Source organism: Cydia pomonella, chromosome 6 (assembly GCF_033807575.1).
Source record: "Cydia pomonella isolate Wapato2018A chromosome 6, ilCydPomo1, whole genome shotgun sequence".
In the NCBI taxonomy this organism is placed as follows: domain Eukaryota; kingdom Metazoa; phylum Arthropoda; class Insecta; order Lepidoptera; family Tortricidae; genus Cydia; species Cydia pomonella.
In genome coordinates, this window is record NC_084708.1 from 20,634,950 (window position 1) to 20,653,000 (window position 18,051).

Consider the following 18,051-nt stretch of genomic DNA (forward strand, 5'->3'; position numbering starts at 1 on the left):
ACAAATCTAGTTTGATTACACTCCAGCCTTTGTCTATCTGTATCAATCCATTTTTTCCAATATAGGTACATCCGTCTACTATACGTCCATCATCTGATATTCATACATCTCATTCATAAAACCTCACATATTCATAACTATAAACACTCATCATGCATATACATTCCTCCTCAGTTACGCATTCACACGATTTTTACAGACAGCCGAGACTCTTGAGACGCAATCAAAAATTAAATAAATAAAAACACAAAATTTATTATTGTACTGTCACTTGTAATAAAAAAAAATGTAAGAAAAAAAACATTCTGTCCTAGCCCCATACTAGCCCAATACCGGTTTTATTTATTTAATAATTACTACCTGAATATATTTTTATTAAGTATTTATTTCAATTGACACACGAAGTTTTTTTTTTTCAAATATAATTTTTTTATTGTTATATTTTATGACAACGCTCCGCAACTAATTCGCCTGCCTTTTGCTCACTAATGCCGTTGAAAAATGCAGTGTCGTTTACGCATTATACAGTAGACCATCGCATCGTGGACATGTACAGTCAATTGCCAAAAGTACCCCACCCTGTATTAAAGTTTGTATGGCAGAATGCTATGCCAATATGGAAGGATTGAGAATAATGATCTATGCAGGCGCTTAGCCTACTACTACGAAGGCATTGTGCAGAATGAAAGACCTCGGTGAACCAAATAACGACCTCAGATGGCCGGGACCCTGAGTCACGAGGAGCCGAGCAAGAACACAAACGAATAGTATTGCTAACTGTACATACATAATATAATGAAGAATTAATCTCGAAACACGCCCAACCATTCCACTGTCTACCCCAGAGAATCGATATGATGCTCTTGATGTCTAACTATTGCTCTAAAAAAAAAACCACGCACTATTATGCAACAATTACATAAGATGTCATAGAATTTTTGTTCTCATTACCTTGATACCGGGAAAACTGTCCCACTGGGCAAAAGCCACTTATCTACAAAACTTGGGTTAAATTGGAATGCTATGGCAATAAAAACCTTAAATTGACTCTAGATGTACTCTGCCTCTATATGATTAAGCCATATCCTAGGCAGAATATTTCAAAATATACTCAATAATCTATTATAAAAACAATCTGTGTGATAAAAAATGAAATATTAGGTATTTCTTCCCAGTAAAATTCCGAACATTTCTCAAATAGCATTTGAGATGTTGATGTTGATAAATAATAAATATTCATTGTTCATATATGAATATTTAAATAATGAATTGAATTAAAAATGTTTTCCCGCACAATGCATTTGACATAGGTCATTGACATGTCACATTTTCATTACACCAAATATATCTATGTAACTATTACACCCTAATATATAACCAAATTACAGCAAATATGTTTAACAAGATTTGAAACAACAATGTACTTTACTCAAACTATCCGCTTAATTCATTACTTCATAGTAAACTGCAATATAAATTAAAAATGTTAAGAGCACAAAAGTTCCATCTATAAAATGTCTAATAGCAAAGAAAAAGAATTTTATAACAAATTTTTTTCATACTTACAGTATCTGCCTTTGACTAACACAAGTTGCTTGTGATTTCACACATTAATCTTCTTCATTTACCACGATGCTCAGTAGGCCTTAGGACAGTTGCAACAGGAAAGTCAGTGATTGTCGTTACTTGGTTTCACCAGCGGCACCAGCGCTTGAAGTCTGGCTATGGTGTCTGTTCTTCTCCAAATTGCCCGGCATTAACTAATAATCTAGTCCCGGTATCACAATATTCACTTGAATTATAGTTCAGGTTTTCATTAATTCACCTCAATTATAACCACATTAACACTTTTCACACTATAAGACACTCCACTTTTCACTCAGATACACATAATTTAAACCCCCTTTTTTTTAAATGCCTGCATTTGATATTTAAAATCAACTTATAAAGGTAAAGTTTTTCTTAAGAATATTAAACGGAGAAAAATAATAAGCCACGTAACTACAACAACCTAAAAAAAACGAAGCCCTAAAATGATCTAAAATATAGCAAAGTTGGCTAATCATTTAATACTGACACACAAAAACAAAAAAAAATTATTCACTCAGTGGGATTGAACTCAGGCAAAAAGCATTTACTTATTAGCCTTCATACATTAGGCAACCTACAGCACTATTACGCCACGAGAGAGTTACTGAAAGAGGTGAATTTAGCAATAGGTTCGTAGCGTAACTTTTCGCTGATTTCCTTTTGTTATGCAGGTGTTTCACACACGTACTTACTGGCTAGTTTAATTTTTAAATGAAGAGAAAAAAATATATATATATTTAAAACGCAAATACACATGTTAATTAACAATCCGAAATCTCTAAAGAATTTGAGTAAATTATTATTTGGCTTTATATAACGCGAACCGAAGATTTAAAATTTTGTTTCATATACAAACAACCTACAGATGTTCCTGTGAAAATATTCTGTACTTACGTTTCCCATGCACATTCCTTGCTAATGTTTCCACTTTTAACCACTGTTACAGCACTTATAATCAATCTCTGGGATAATATCTATATTTGTTTTTGTTCTAAACACTATCCAATTTATTTTAACACTTTCTAATGGCATATTTCTGTCTAAACAAATACTCCCGGTTACAAACACCATTTTTTTTTATTATAACTAAGATGGACCACACGTCATGAACTCAGTTTGCTAATACACATATTATCCTAAACTTCACAACGATTTTTATTTCTCTCACATACGGATTTCCATTATTATAACGACCTAGACTTATTTTTACGATCACTTGAAAACAAAAACAATTAGACAGTCTTTACTCCATCTTCACCGCTACAAACTGTCAAACATATCGGAAGCGTATATTATAGGCGGCAAACTCAAAATGTATGAGCGAAAAGCTGACTTCCCTAAACAAAACTTGTACCCGGTGCATTTTTAAGAATTTATTCTTTTCATTTTCTTATCCCTAGCAAAATATACAAATAAACTTGACCATAATTATCATCGATGTTGTTGTCATGTCGATGTATCAATAATCGATGTTGTTGTCACCTAGTGCCAAGTAGCGACACTATTACGATGGTTATCTACGTATTCACTTCCGCACTCTAGTAATGTCACAGTTCGCCGTCAGATGACGCCGTAAAGATAAGCTGCCAAATTTCATTTCACAATTCGAAACAACAGATTGGAGAAAATAAATTTTGAAATACATGCTACTGTATGATAATCGATGAATAGTACTAGCCAAAGATAAAGTAAAATAAAAAACGATGATAAATAAAACCTCCTGACTAATTAAATTACTCTAGTATTTTTGATTTTTAGCGCCACCTACTAATTAATTTTAGTCATCGATCAATCATGGAACGTCTAAGTACTTCTACTCGACACTAGATGGAAGTAGTACTCGGAATTTATACATTTTGAGTTTATTCAATTCTCTGCCAAAAGATTATTTCGTATCTGACCTGTTAAAAATAAAATGCAATATTTTATTAACTATTTTTAATACTAAATTAAATCGATCGTGTAAACCCGCTTTTAATCATAAACAATGTTTTCTAGATGTCGGCCATGTGCGACAAATTTAAAATACGTCCTAGCATCCCTGACAACATACGAAACACTGCCTACATGATTTAATCGGATTGTAGCCGACTTAGTTAATGTTCCCCATAGATGGCGTGTGTAACTAGAAATAAAAGAAAACAATGAAATTTGGCCGTTTTAAGATTTAAATATGCATTTTATATTAATATGATAGTAAGGATGCATTTATCCAGTAAGTAAATTAAAGTAATTGATTCAATCATGTCATACCATAAACGATTCTAGACGTACAATGATATTTTAATCATGGCAGCCCTAAGCTCTGACACTTTTCTTACTTCCGTTCATTTAAGTTTTTTTTTATTAGTATTTTCTATTAAGAGCATTCATTTTCAATGCCTAAAACTTGTTATTAAATCTCGAAATTATTAATTAAGGTCATAAATACCAAAGTTACCTCAACTATCAGTGTCACAGTGAATTAAAACCTTAATAAGCAAATAAATGACAACCATCTAACCGCCATATTGTAAATAAATAAGCTGTATGGAGAAAGTTGACAAAGCATTATCACGACAGAAATTTTAATTGTACTGGAAAAGATCGTCCTCGCGTGTGCTTTTTACGATTCTCTAAATATTCTACCCATTGCCAATCGCAAGAACTGTACAAGACAAACGAAATAGAATTTCGGATTAAAACACGATCATGTTCTTCACTTTCGTCAAATTTTATAAATCTTCAATGAATCCAGTGCCCTACGATGACCTATGACCTAAAGTTGGAACTGTATAGAAACATGGATGTTTAATTAATGTGCCTAGTTCCTGTTTGAATCGATATACCGATTGAAATGGGCTCAAATATGAAATCTGTCACTTCTAGCAAGGTAAGTTTCTATTTTTATTCTGTCATTTAGAAAAAATCACTGGTATTGAAGCCCTGTCGTCAAACATACTCACATACTTAAAGCCTGATAGAAAATAATTTCCACCCACAAATTGACCTATTTATCAATAAAACTGCTTTTCCAATAAATACGAGACAATATGAGTATTGTCTGTTTCAGACTAGCATTAAGTTTTTCCCAATTTGGTATTATTCTACTTATAGTGGCCTAGAGTATTGTATTGCCTTATTTTTACTGTCTTGTTCACCAATACAAACACATTTCTTTTCGAATAGAACCGAAAACAATCAAAGTACTGATGGGATGACATTCCTAATTTTGTTTTATGCTGCCTATCTAATGTTATTTTGATCCTTTACTACGCGTTTTCTATTGCAATAAGACTTACAAACTATATGTGTCTTTCAGTAAACTGACAACTATATTGGAATAGTCCCTGTTGCCTGACTTACATGAACTGTTAACAATGAAAATGTATTGAAATTATGCTGGAGAACCCCGCTTGCTGGATTTGATGAATCTTTACACAACCTTAAATAGTAAGTATGACATTTTTAATACTACTACTAGACTACTAAACAAATTCCCTTAGGCGTTACTTGGTATTCGTATTTGTATTTGGAATTCGAAAAATGTTATTGTTCTATAAGATGATATGGTTGCCTTTTTTTTTTGAAATCTGAGTTTTTTTTTTTTTTAATTTGGAAGTGCAATATGTTATGAAAATTCAAAATTATGTGATGACTTCAGCTAAAATATGAATAGGATTTCTTGCATTACTGAAAATTTGTTAGTGAATTTGTAGTTTTCTTTCTAAAAGTATCAGTTGTCCGGTAACTCAAAAAGTGAACCTAATCTCGAACCTGTCATAAATATTCCTCTTGCAATTAACCTTACAATATATGTTTAATTTTTCAGGAAACAGAGACAAGTCTGATGGCTGCCTATATATACCCATACCATACCTAGTGTTTGATGATGTTTAAGCCGAGCGGAGCAAATTTCCGTTTGCTGTTTTCATGGACTTTTCTGAGTCTCGATAATCTCCAAGTAAGTACAACAACTCTGTCACTCAAAGCAAAAGGTTTTTTTCTTAATCCTACTTAAAAACAGAAATTTTGGAAAAAACTTTCTCGCTTTAATAATTTTTAGGACTAAAATTTTTTTTTTTTTTATATTAAAACCTTTCTAATTTAAAATAAACACTTCTAATAATACTTATAAATAGCTATCCTCAAGTTTATATAATTTCAGACTGACTTTTGTATAAATCCTATTACTATGTTATTTTGAACATTGACCACGCGCAGTACATTGAGTTGGTCATTTTTATGTTTGCTATCTACTCATTTATTTTTATCGGTCTCAAATATCCTACTTAATGCAATAACATGTACAATATACATATGTTTAAATTTTCAGCAAACAGAATGGTTTCCTGATACCTGGCCGTTAGGTCACCTAGCAGTCAGTTAAACTTAAGCCAAGCGAAGGAAATCGCCATGGTTATTTTCATGATTCCTGTTTCTCCATGTCTTACCACAATTTTCAAGTAAGTATAGTAACCAATGCCACCTTGAAAAGCTATCTTTAGAATTAAGCCTACTTAGTAAAATAAGCAACTTAATTTTCTTCATTTGTCATAAAGAAATCTGAACTGTTTAGTCTTCCTTTTTCTGAACTGTGATGTATGTGAAGTATCTTATAGTAGAAAATAAAACCCTTGAAAGAGACTTGAAATTAAGTTTTCTTAAATATACCCTACTTAAGCTAAACATTTTCAATTTCAGTGTTCCGGAGAACTGACAGTGCCCCGCAGAGTCAATACATCTACCCTCAATGTACACTTACTGAATGCTTCTATTTATGAAAGGTAATTTATCTTATTATAATATATTGTACAAAATGTATTGTTATGTATGAGACTCATGCCTTTTGACTGACACTTATATTTTAAATACCTAAACGGCGCGTTCTCAATGAATGAGCGAAGAAATGAAGAATGTGCTTAGCCCTACATAACCTATTCTTATTCTATTGACTAATTCGACTTAACCTAGCTTATTTGTGACCTAGATTAAGGAAGTATGTCCTGCAAGGCAAAGATTTTCAAACTTTTTAGAATTATTTGCAAAATTTAAGTACCACCTATTTTTACATTATGAACCCTAATATTTCTATAAAATGGGTTTATATATCCTTTTATGTATTGAAAATAATAACGCGCCCCCGCGAATGGATGCCTTAAGAAAATTGTTGATATATAGCCTAACTAAAATTGACCCTCAAAAAGGAAAATATAATGCTACCTATTCCTCTTTAATTTTAACAGATTTTTTCTAATGCTTGCCTATTTATTTCAGATTACGAAGGACAACACCTCTCCAGACTCCTGTTCAATAATTTTATTTCACAACTTTTGCTGTAACAATGGCTGCTGTCTACTGCCACTTCAAAGTTCCTGTCCCACGGCTCTATTTCTAGAAACCTGCACCCACAACAGCATTGGTCTACATTGAATACTACTTATAGGGAAAGTGACACTCAAGATCTTCTTTTATGTTAGGTACTTAGTATGCTAGGCTTAACCAATCATGTACTATTATTCGACCGTAGTCAGAATACGATGGAAAAGTACCGTCAACAGACCGTCCGTCTGTACCGTCGTCAGTACTGTAATCCTTAGTCAACCTATGTCTAATATACTTTTATACTACAAATAAGTATGTTTTTGTATGTGCGCCGTTAGTCAGGGCAATAACGTATTACATATCTCGGTCGATTTTCATGAAAAACAAAGCACTCGTACAGGCCCTAGTAAATAATAGCAATGACTGTAGATAGTAACTATGCACATATTTCACTGCTATTCTTAATAAATATAGTGAGGGTTCTGAAGAAGGCCTATGTAGCTAAATTCTCATACATATGTATATGTACTACTAATCTTGTAATAATTATTATATGACGTACTATGACTGTTTGCTTTCCTAGTCTAAATGTCCTAACATGTGTGGTAAATAACTCTGTCAACTGTACTTAATCAGATCCCTAGTTCATACATATATACATGATTATCCTACAGTAACTAATGTATGATGTTCACATACAATAATCAAACCAAACATAGTCCTAACGTATGTGTGGTTGTTACTTAGACCCACGTTCATACAGATTAATTGTACCTAACAGAATGAACTGTTTGTTGCTACTATTCTATGAGTGACAAAGCTGTGCTTAACCGTCAGATAATGCATGAACTTTATTAACCAGTCTGTAGCTTATAGGATGATATTTTATGAGATTATAAACTTTCTAATAACAGTCGAACTCCTATATTATCACGTGCGCGTAGCTATTTATATGATATAAATATTTATATGATATAAAAACCAAAAGGCAAATAAATCGCCCGATGGTGAGTCGAGCGACCGCAAACCCAGAGGGGTTGTAACTGCGTTGCCGGCATATATAGAAAAGTACGAAAGATGCGGAACACGCCCCCTATTCCTTAGTATTTTAAGAAAATCTACGTGAAATGGAGCTATTTCACGCCCCCATGATTTTTCGAGTAAAGCACAACTTCTAACAGACCTGTGTCTTATCTAGGCTATACCTAACCGCATCCTAGGTAGACTTAGGTAATGTTAACTTATGTCTAGACTATTGGCACTAGCCTCCTAGCTTACTAGGTAGCGACCCTTCCTATGACAGCTGCCTAACAAAAGCATCCACTTGCACGTCTACTGCGCATATGCGTTGCGGGTCTACCACGAATATGCGTTCCTAAATCATGGATATTATCTATTTATCTAAGTTTTAAGTATGTACTTATCCATAGAAATATACACTACGCCGCATAGTACCTATAGCACAAACTTTGCCTAATTTGAGACACGGTCGATATGTGAAAGACTGACTTGAAAATATTTATTTATTTATTTCATTATTGTTATTGGTCCCTGCTATAAATATAATTACTTAACAAATCTATGACGCGAAAGGAACAAGTATAATTATTTTCGCTTAAGATAGTCGTTGTATGTACTAAAGTTATACTTATTTTAATTTTGCTATTATTATTTTTCAGGTATCAAGGCGCAAGAAGATGAAATTATAATTGATTATTTTGTGATGACACGTCTTAAATATGAAATGAATCCCCTAACAACGGCGATAAGAAAACAAGTAAAGAAGACTGATATACTTATTATGTAGAAAATAACTATAAGGATTTATTTATTAAGTAGACAATAACTAAGGATTTTTTTTGTACATAATAACAGTTTGAAAAATAAACGTTAGATTTTATGACTTTTATTTAAAACACAATAAAAACAGAGTCCAAAATTCAGTGTACCCACTCCGCTCTCACGGCAACAAAATGTAGCCTGAATGGCTACTTTTACTTCTATCCTTGGTGTCGATTCCACTAAAATATAACCATCGAGGTTACGCTGCATACTGGACACGGCCTACCAAAATGTAGCCTGAATGGCTACTTTTACATAGATATATCTTAAAAAACCATAGTAAACCAGGTAAAATAAATCCTGGTCACGGCACCAAAATGTAACCTCCCCTACCTACCCGCAATCTACCTCACCTTAAGCTGATACCACCCTTAAATTCTACCCTCATAATTTTACCCCAACAATAATTTTACCTTAACAATTATTTGGCCAAGTGATCGTCTAGTTAAAGGTTAGGACCCCTCGAAGTGAACCGCGGTTCCCTAGATTCTTTAATGAGTAACAACTAAATCTTGGACTCTGATTCTACCTGATTAAGTATTACCTAGATGTTAAGACTCGGAAATTTACTATACTAAATAATTTATTATGATGATAGGAAATAATCGATAGGATATTATGTTAAGATTCAACCTTCAGCAACCTTTTTCTATATTAAATATGACACCTTATAAGTAGAATGAAAATATATAACCATCGACAAGGTATGAGCAGTGTCGTGGTAAAGGATATAGGCTCCGCCCACACGCGCAAGGTCGTAGACGACGGGAGTAGCCTTAAATTACAAATACAGAAACGTCAATGTGATTTTTGAAGTAATTTAAAATATGCTTATATTAAATCGTTAGAAAAGTAATGCAGCATGTAAGATAATATAAAAATAGTATTGCAGCATGTAAGATAATATAAAAATAGTATTGCAGCATGTAAGATAATATAAATATAAAAATATTTTTGGTAAAATCCTGCTACTCCTATTAAGTCTTCGGGGTAACATTGAAGCAGCACTCCTGGGATAAGCCCATTTACACGCTATTATAATCAGATTAAATATTATTACCTATCAATCCTATCATCTTCTAAACGAGGTATGAATTATTCACACGTGCTGCCTCTAATGCTAGATGCAGGTCTGAAGACTCTTACTCCGATTAGCAATATCAATCGGGCCACCTACTCCTATCTTATTAGCCAGACGGGCTATGACCAACGCTTCGAAACCTATGTAATCCTAGGGGCTGATGAAGAGAAGCGATACGTATTCGTCAGACACCATTTACTTATCTTTTTTCATATCCAAAAACTAAGGCTACTAAGCTATTACCCAGTCCCCATAGCTAAAGGAAGGCTGAATTCCCAGGCCTTTCAAATGTATAAACGAAGTACAAGTTTAGCTCATTATTGTACTTTATGAGATCGAAATATCAAGGTGAGCATTATTCCACTCAAAGATTCCAATGGACTGCGCTCGCCTGCCAAAGGGTCTCTAAAACAAACCATTCTTTAATCTTAGAATAGTCTGTGTTCCTAAACCCAACTTGATATTTAAGAATTGAATTTATAAATACCTTAGAACCTGATTGCAATACTCAGTACTTCGTCTCTACACCAAAAAAACCCAGAAATGAAAATAAATAGATAAAAGATTTTACAGGTAACCTTCAATTTTTCACTCAAGATAAGTAACAGTCTGGAAGATTTAGGTAATTGGACTCCATTACCAATATTTCACTCAATATTAGCATTAGTACAAGATATAAAACCATAGCTTCTCGTCATTAGAACCTTTAAAAGAGAAATATACACCAACCAATCAACTTTATAGACCAAACCTAAGAGAGACCCTATAACAGTGTGTGTGACTCTACCCTATTCCTGCCCTTAGTCCCTAATCTAGTATGTCCAGAACACAGATCGTACTTACCATTGATCTAGTGGTTTGGAACATACACAAGTGTATCCCTAAATCTAAGCTGTAAGCATTCGGCCGACAAAACCGAGGTATAGCAAACCCTAGTGTCTGTGTGATTGGCCCCCTCCTCATCGCCACGTGGGCACGGTGGATGAGAATAGACCGCCCTAGCATGTATATAAAAACATCGGCAACCTAGCCCACACCCGTACTAGCCACATGGGAAACGCTGCCATGACTAAGACTTTGTTTGTGTTTGGTATCAATCACGACAGAAGTTTTCCCTGCAACCAGCACAAGCACGAACCAGAGTACCGAAATATATAAATATATTTAATACGGGACCTAGCCTCAATTACTGCAGACTTCAGTGAGTAGGGATTACTCCCAATGGCACGCACGTGATGCCCTCACATTCATCTAACAGCTGGACCTTGAGACTAAGGAGAATATGCTCGCCTCTTATGTTGGTAAAGAAGAGACGCCAAGTCCTCTCAACTTGGAGCAAAAGACTTCTAAACAGCTGCAATTTGTCACCGTTAGGGAGAAGCTGCTTAGTTGGACAAACTGTTAGTCCAAACAGTGATCTGGCTTTATAAAATAACAAACTAACCTCATAGAAAGGTAGTAAAATAACAAAATTAGTTTTTACTAATAAAAAACACACAATATAGTAACACAGATAAGAAAGTAAAGAATCTCCACCATAGCCTAAGCTTAGCATTACGACAACATTGTCCCCGCAATGCCAAACACAGACATAATCTTACAAGTTTAAATTCACCAGGATAATTCCCAGCAAACACAAACAAATATAAAGAATAGTAGAGAAACTTGACTTACTCAAAGCCAGAGATACTGCTAGTCTGATAGTCGAAGAATGAATCCCCCCCTACCGTACTTTCCGGCCCTTTTATACTCTTTAGTAGCGACATATTAGCGACTGGCGACAAAATAGCGACATAACAGCGACTGGCGACAATATAGCGACACAATAGCGACACAATGACGACACATTGGCGACTAGCGACAATATGACGACACAATAGCGACACAATGACGACACATTGGCGACTAGCGACAATATAGCGACACAATAGCGACACAATGACGACAGGTGAAGATTTATGACGTAGTTCTAGCTTTGATGTACCAGGGCATCAAAATCAGAGAAGAGGATGTTCGCTTCGCGGCACGTAACGACATACGATTCATGAAGAAAGGTCATAAGTTACATCTTATTTACCAATCCATACTCCCTATACAATAACGTTCACATTAATGCCAATTATCAACTGTGTCTCTTTCGCATACACGGCTCAGAGAAAGACGGAGATAATTTCAATGACGTTTACGCACACTACCTTGTTCACGCACACAATGTCGTTTACGCTCACAATGACAGTATTTGCTTAATAGTCAGTTTAAGTAGACCAAAACAATCGATAAAAAAGGGATCGTTCCAAAACCTGTCAAACATGAATATGCTAACACCATTATTTAATTTCAGGTATTATAGTTTTGTTTTCTGAAAATAACGCCTGTATTGAAATATTTTATGTTTATTATTAAGTAAGTCAATGTTTTTTGTACCAATACTTATACATTTTACATGCACGTAAGACTACAAATATTCTTTTCAAAGAAAACTAATACCAGGTAACAACTAGCGGTCTTAATATTATTTATTATTTTCGCGCATTGATATAAACCAAAATAATGAATGTTTACTGTATGTTACGTATTTAATTGTCATCACAAGTGGTGAAATACGGAAACGTGTCCTTCAAGTCGTAATTGTCAGAATACGCAGTGAAATTATGAATGAAAAATGCAAATGAAGAAGACTTGTTTTTACAAGGTATTTCGTTATTTTTCTATGTATTTTAATATAAAATCGAGGCTAATATAATAGGCATATGGCTAGTCACACCAAGACCTTCTTTGATCGCTAAGCCACATTATTAACTAGTTAGTTTAAAAGGTAGTATGGCCAAGCCGGCCAAGAGCATGTCGGACCATGCTCATAGTAGGCTTCCGTAGTTACTATTCCGTCACAATAAGCTAAACTGGAGCTTAAAGTATGGTAGATTGTTAACCAAGGGATGAACTGTGGGTGTACGTCTTTTTACTATGAAGGGGAAACTTTTTGCGATAACTCAAAAACAGCTAAACTGATCATATCCGCTATAGTTTTCCTTTAATGTCTTTCTTAAGCTCTACTTCCAAGATTTTTTTCATATTTTTTGGACCTATGGTTCAAAAGTTAGACCCCTCTAACTTTTGAACCACAACTTTTGAAATTTCAGCTTTCTAGCACTAACGACCACGGTGCAAAGCCTCGGCCAGACAGACAGACAGACAGACGGACATGGCGAAATTATAAGGGTTCCTAGTTGACTACGGAACCCTAAAAACTAGCATCGAATCAGTTCAATAGCTTTCAATTTTAACCCCTCTTGGGGTTGAACTTCAAAAAACCCTTTTTTAATGGAGCTCTACAATAATGAATTGTACCCGTTTTTAGGCCGAAAATGCCATTAAATGTTATTTATCATATTTTACATTTAAAAAGAAAATATGAGTGATCACCCTATCATGGTTATTTATTTCATTTTACGAACGCGTGTACAATAATGTGCCTTAAACTGAAAGGACTAGAGAGCATTATTGTTTGTCGTAGACTCAAGACCTGAGTGATTATCATTCTTAGCTGAGACAGGATTTTAAGTGAAAGGAAATTAAAATTCCTGTGTAAGTGTAGTACAGGAGACCACCACGGATGTAATCACACAGTGTTCAGTATCTGGTAAAATATAACCTTCTTATTCATAAAACTTAGTAACCATATGTTAAACGTCTCATACAAGCAACTGTTTTAAAATGATGAAATTACCTAAAGGGATAGTAAATTATCAACGGCATGTTACATTTGATACATGTTTCTGAATAATGCCATATATTAATACTATGGAAATGAAAAAATAATGATAAGGCCCTAAAGTTTAAGAAATTTAAGACGAGGACCAGAATTGCAGCAAAAATGTTTTTTTTTAATCTTTATTGAAAAAAGGGTTTTTTCACAATTGAAAATGTCACCCTTATTGTGACATAGCAAAACAAATCAACTCTTATTATCTACGCTTAATACCTAGGTTAACAATCTTATATATCTTCTTCGCCTTTAATACCTAGATTATCAATCTCATATATCTTCTTCGCCTTTTTTGATTGCGGGAAGGCTAAAATTAAGTTAACTTCACCTATGTCAAATAAATTACAATTGTATTTTTGCATGAAATTTATCCTCTCAGCCTCGTTTCGAACACATTCCACCAAGATATGGAACACATCTTCTTCCACTCCACATTCGGTACAGTTTGGTGACTGGTTCTTATCCATTATGAATCCGAAACTATTAAGTGGTATGAGTCCGGAACGCAGCCTGAGAGCAGTAATGTATTTTGGTTTGCGATTATCGTGGGCCAATGCCTTATACTACTTATTTCATGGGACCGGCGGCGCGGCGGGCCGGATAAAATCCTTTAGCTGGCTGGGGCTGGCCCGCGGGCCGTATTTTACGCACTCACCTTGCGTACTGACCTTAACAATCTTCTTGTTGATTGGCGTACATATTACCACGATATTCGCTTCATTTCGTATGCACCATTCAGCATGAGCGATATTCAATGTCGTATCAAAATAAAAAACCGTAACATGTTGTTAAATCTTAATCGGGCTCTCGAGTTATAACAGCAAAGAATACGCCCACGTCTCGGCGGGAGTATTTGTAATGATGAAACATTAATTTAAGCCTTTATATCAAGCATGCGCCTTTCCTACGTAAATCAAATCGTCATCATCTTCCTAACGTTGTTCATTAGGAAGATAATATTTGCGTAGCCTTTTTGCGTGCTGGCTTTGCGTGGATCGCTGAGACTGGCGAGCGCTCGGCAAAGTAATCCCAAAAATAAACGTGGGTTACTAGTTTTTACGAGAGCGACTTTCCAACCCCCCCTGGGTTGAGACTAGGAATTGAGTTATGGTTTACTGAATATAGAATAGTGTATATTAAGTGCGAGTCGGACTCGCGCCTCAAGGGCAAATAACATATTTTTATAAAGTGTTTTAGGGTTCCGTAGTCAACTAGCAAAACGCAAAAAGTTTCCCCTTCATAGTAAAAAGACGTACATCCACAGTTCATCCCTTGGTTAACAATCTAGTATACCTACTTTAAGCTCCAGTTTAGCTTATTGTGACGGAAGAGTAACTACGGAACCCTACTCTGAGCATGGCCCGATATGGTCTTGGCCGGTTTATTTCCCTTAAGATCGACTCATTTTTTAATTGGTTTTCTTGTTTATGAGCAATAAACTATTTTCTGTATTTTTATATTTTAGGTCCTTACCTGTTTCCCTATTTTCCCTTTTTCTTTTCCTTTTTCAGGAAACGCATTCATTCGTGCTTGAATTGGGGTTCGAATTCGGTCATTTAACCTCCGGTTTTTATTTTGTACGCCTTATCGTTGCAAGAATTTCTAACAGTATTAAATCCAACTTTTATCATCTACACAAGATTTTTCACATTTCATTAATTAAGAATATAAAAAAGTTGTATTGTTAGTTTTTCCTCAAAGAAAACGATGAATAAATTATATATAAGTAGTAGGTACTTACCTATACTTAAAAACTTGAGCCTCCTTGATGGATCGCCTTAGGGACAGACCCTAGAAATAATTAACCAAGTTTTTTTGGTTCGTCAGAAGCGAGTAAGATAAGGTATAATCTTCCTACACTCCTAAATATTACTGAATTTTGCGTTATTTTTTTTATAATTAGCAGAAACGTCAGCAAACGATACCACTACAAAAATCTATAAGGGTTCCGTTTTTTGCCATTTGGCTACGGAACCCTAAACATTACTATACTTGGTAGAGCGGCGGGCTGGTATCCCGGACTTGCGAGTTCGAGTCTCGCCCGAGACAAAGTTTTTTTCACTCAGGTACCATTATTTGTAAACATTGTTATTGGAAAACTACAGGCTGGCCCAAAAATACGTTGGGAAAAAACGTTTCGTATCTTAGAAAATGTCAACAAAAATTAAAACTACCTCCATTTAACTAAAACCAAACGCACCACCACATAGTATATAAAACAAAGTCGCTTTGTGCTGTCTGTCTGTCCCTATGTATGCTTATATGTTTAAAACTACGCAACGGATTTTGATGCGGTTTTTTTTCAAATAGATCCTCTCCCTCCCTCCCTCTAGGATTTAAAAGAAGGGTTTTTAATTTTGTATAATACAATATACCCGTGCCGGAGCGGGTCGCTAGTTGTCTTTAATATACTCTCCTGCACACAGGTTCCTTTCCTGCCAGTTGAGACCCTCCTCGGTTAAAAGTAGGTGAAAATTTAACATTAACCATCGAAGAAAAGGGGTAGGCCTAGAGAGAGATCAGCTTATCATGGCTGAACTGTCAAATTCTAAGGGTCGACCGTAATGACATGATGAACAAAATTTGACCTTTGCCCATCAATTTTTCAAGTCGAATTGGGCCCAGTCCCCGCTGGAATAAATAACTTTGTCTAGATCTTCAATGTGTTTTTGCATGTTTGATGAAGGGTTGAGATTGGGTACTCATATATGAGAAAGGTCCTCGTAAAAAGTAACATATTGAGTTTCGTCTGTGTTGTACTAAACATAACAGAGATTTGGATGCCCGAGTGATTACATTACTTTAAAATATAGAAATGTAGGAAATATTTTTCGCATTTCTCTGTAGGCCGTTAGTAAACAAAGCGCCTTGATGCATCAATGCCCTATTTTATTATCTGTGAAAACTTTTCAAAAAACAATTTAAAGGACAATATGTATAAGTTACTTGATTTACGATAGGTGCTAGTGCTGCACTCTGGCGGCAGAACATTGCAGTAATACTCCCTATTAGTTATAAATCATAAATGTGTAGTAGGTATACAACTACAGGTATAAACAAAAGGGCCCAATATTAACAGAAAAAGATTATTGAATTAGTCAAAGACAAATGACAGTCGGCACAGAAAACAAACGACAATTTGTAACAAGGAAGGGCTTTGACTTGTTGTGTAAACTCGAATTTGTTTCAACGTGAATATATCGAACACGCGCCCATAATACTCGTCGTTCACACGATAGTCATTTTTCACACCGAACAGAAAACCCGGCTTCCATTCTTCAACCTGCCATTCTGCCAGCTACAGCTCCTCTTACGTACAGGCTGTTTTTTAACACTTTTTTATATATTTATTGTCAATGTTGTGTAAAAAGTTATAATGAGCATAGCGCATGGGTGTGTTACCCAAATTGTCAGTAGAAAAATGCGCGAAATTTATATTTTCTATGAGAAGTCAACTCTTCATGGGTTAATTTTTTTTTAATTGCCGCCTTTTTCTAATGACAAGGTGGCTGTGCCAGAGTATATAAATATAAGACAATAACAATCTTACATATTTCGTGCGCAATACGAGTATATAGCAAGTGATTGAATCAGCCTTAGCCATATTGTTTGACATGACACACACTGAGAAACTATTACTAAGGTACCAACCCTTTTGACTTGTCGATTTTTTAGTGTTAGATTCTTTGAGTACAAAACTTTGTTTACGAAACACTTATGGAATTCGGTCTCGCAAATCGGTGAAATACGTTTTTTTTTTTTATGGAAGAGCCATTTTCAGTTTTTATGCGATTTTGGGGTTGCATCATCATTTCGGTCGTATTTTCGTATTGTATGTAATATGTTTTATAAAAATAATATTCCAGTATCTAGTGCCTTGGGCTGCAAGCTCTACAAAAAAGTAAGTTTACTTAGAAATGCATGCGGCATGCGGTCATGTAACAGCAATCTTTTCAAAACATAAAGATATAGTAGTCACTATGACATTCATCTATGGGTATCATTTTTTTTCTTTAGTAGCCCGATATAGTGTTCCACTGCTAGGCGAAGGTCTCTCCCCATGATCTCCACAGCTCCCGCTGTTGTGCTATTTCTGGCCAGTTACTGATGAAGGTGTCTTAGGTTGTCCCGCCATCTCCGTCATCATTTATATTAAACAAAAAAGCTTTAAAATTTTCGGGTGTGCAAAACTTTCGGTGCATTTACAGAGGCACCCTAAATGCACGTTCTTGACTACTATATACATTCACAGATCTAAAACTTCATAACTTCCGTACCAGATATTCGCACCCATAATCACTTGAGTGCACCCAAGTTTGCATGTATGAACTTATAAACGGTTCGTCGAGTTTCTTCGACCTTACAACTTGGGGGAATTTATTATAGTCTGCAAGTGAGAGAAAGCTGGCCAAGTTCGCGAAAGTTACGTGTAGAAGAGTAGCCAATGTGGTCTTAAGGGAGTATCTGA

At 35.0% G+C, this 18,051-nt stretch overlaps 1 long non-coding RNA gene across 1 annotated transcript; it reads left to right on the top strand.

Annotated features, from left to right (window-relative positions):
- The first annotated feature begins 4,810 nt into the window (after positions 1-4,810).
- On the top strand, positions 4,811-8,794 carry LOC133519242 (uncharacterized). The gene is made up of 6 exons (XR_009799608.1): positions 4,811-5,022; positions 5,402-5,533; positions 5,906-6,035; positions 6,274-6,356; positions 6,847-7,049; positions 8,574-8,794. It is a non-coding gene; the product is annotated as an uncharacterized LOC133519242 (long non-coding RNA).
- The last annotated feature ends 9,257 nt before the right edge of the window (positions 8,795-18,051 follow it).